The sequence below is a fragment of the Montipora foliosa genome, chromosome 13, assembly GCF_036669935.1.
Source record: "Montipora foliosa isolate CH-2021 chromosome 13, ASM3666993v2, whole genome shotgun sequence".
NCBI classification, from domain to species: Eukaryota; Metazoa; Cnidaria; class Anthozoa; order Scleractinia; family Acroporidae; genus Montipora; species Montipora foliosa.
In genome coordinates, this window is record NC_090881.1 from 39,253,478 (window position 1) to 39,255,977 (window position 2,500).

The window sequence follows — 2,500 nt, forward strand, 5'->3', positions numbered from 1 at the left end:
GTACGAGGTGTCGTTGCACAGCAGATCGTAATCTTGGCAGAGTTTCCAATGAACAACTTTAGCAACCTGATCGTGCCTCCAGTTCTTCTTGCTTTTGAGCTAATTTCTTGCATTCTGTTACTATATGGCTGACAGTTTCCTCCGTTTCAACACATAGGCGACACATCGGTGAAACATCTTGCTTGTCAATCACGTTCCTTATGTAATTAGTCCGATGGGCCTCATCTTGTGCAGCAGTTAGGAGGCCTTCAGTCTCTTTCTTCTTCTTCTTCTTCTTCTTCTTCTTCTTCTTCTTCTTCTTCTTCTTATTATTATTATTATTATTATTATTATTATTATTATCTGTTATTTTTTCATGTACTTTTATTGGTAATCTTAATTTTGAAAATTCTCGCACGTGACATCCCTAATCATTCCTACCAATTGCAATGGTAAGCAGCACATTTTGCCAGCTATTTAATAAAGTAATTATTACACTTTCAATTATATCTACTATACATGTAAACAGACTGTGCCGCGCACATTTCATTTTTCCTTAGTGTTGTTTTTAATTGATGTTAAAGTTGTTTTCAATTGATGTTAAAGATGTTGTGTTTTATGATGTCTAAATCTTCGTGTACTTGAGTACACGAAGATTTAGACCTTACCTCTTGTGCCTCTTTTTTGTAATATTCTATTTGCTATGCTATTATTTTTGCTACTTCCATCATTAATTCAATGATTGTTTTAACAGATCAACCAAGCATAACCTCAGTGACTCCATTAACAAAACAGTCTTGGGTTGGGCAAAGAGTTCAACTTAAGTGTGTTGCTGATGGTTCTCCTACCCCATCCATCACTTGGAAAAAAACAGACGGAACTGAACTCAAAAAAGTAACATCCACAGAGAACACAGTAGATGCACAGATGAAGAGTGATCAAGATTTCGGAAATTACAGTTGTGAAGCCAGTAACGTAGTTGGTGCTGCTGCTTTACGCTGGGTGCAATTAAATCAAATAAGTAAGCAATTAGAAAAATATGTACATAGAGTTTTCCATTATTTCTTTTACCCACTTAAGAACGTAGTGAATCAAATGAATGTATATTTAAAGTGCAGGTTACAGAAGAATGACAGAAGTGATCCTCGCACTCATCTAACAATTTATGCAATTGTCGCTTTTGAGACACCTGAAAAAAATCCAGTGGCTCCAACGGGATTCCAACCCAGGACCTCTGCGATACCGATGCAATGCTCTAGCACCTTAGCTATTCGAACCCATTCCGTTGGAGCCACCTGAATTTCTTAGGTATGTCTATAAAGAACAATTGTTTAATTGTCCAATTAAATGCATGGATCGCTGTCTTAAATGTAATGCTCCGGAAAAGCATTGATTTATGAAGGGTTCAAGTTTGTTTGTTTTGTAAGGTTAACCAACTGCTTCGTGAGGCTTTTGTCCAGCTCTTTCATGTGCCTTGGGCTTAAGGTGATGTATTTGCTCTGCAGCAAATGAATTATTAGGACTTTCGCTCAAACAGCAGTTTTGTCGTTGCTAAATCATGAAAATTCAAATATCTCAATATGCTCATTTTTGTACCCAAGCCATTAGACCGCCATAAAATAGGGGCACAGATTTCAGAGCTTTGGAGTTTGCTTACAGGTGTTCCTCCGTTCTGAAAAGTCTTTTAGTCTTTGCGAATGCTTCTTCAGAGGGAAGAGGGAATATGTGTGTAAGTGGCTGTCCTATTATGCACTGGAGCATATGTGAATTCTACTTGATAACAGGCGAAACCTCTTCAATTTGCACAGAGCAACCCTGTCCCTTAACTAAGCCGTTTAGATGGCATTCTTTGTATTTTGTGGTGAAGCGAATTGTAGCGACCATAACACTGTTGTGCTGTTGGTTGCAAGTTGTGTTATTAAAATGTTATAAATAGTCCATTGAGTACAGATCCACTAAATTTTGTAACGTGATATTCTGTTAATTTTTTTAAAGAGCCACCAGAGTCTCCAAGCCTCACAACAAACGACAACGACATCCGTGCGTCCTCATTGACCGTAAAATGGACTGCACCAGTTGATGATGGGGGAAGTCCTATTACAGGGTACAATTTGGTCATACTACATGGTCAAAATGTCATTCGGAACGAGACCACAAGTGCTGCCGTCAGGGAATACCTTGTTGACAGTCTCAACAAAAGCACAACTTATACCTTGAGGGTCTCGGCCATGAATAGGGTGTTTCAAGGAGCTGCAATTGAAAAGAGAGTAACGACTAAGTACGAAGGTACATTCTGATCCACTTTTAACAGGTCATTTATTTTATATCCTTATAGATCACAAAGAAGCTAATTGAAAAACACTCTCCCAGCTCACACTGTTCCCTACACACTCACTTCTCCTATGCCCACTCGGTCATCGGGTACCCGCGCTGGAGAGATCCCGGATGTGAATACAAACACTGCATTCTCCTTCTTCCTTCGCTTACAAGCCCGCTACCTTAGATCAACAATAACCGTGAC

General features: G+C 39.0%; 1 pseudogene; it reads left to right on the forward strand.

The window, feature by feature from the left end:
- Positions 1 to 2,500, forward strand: part of LOC137983200 (fibroblast growth factor receptor 1-A-like) — a 63,761-nt pseudogene that overhangs the window by 44,262 nt on the left and 16,999 nt on the right.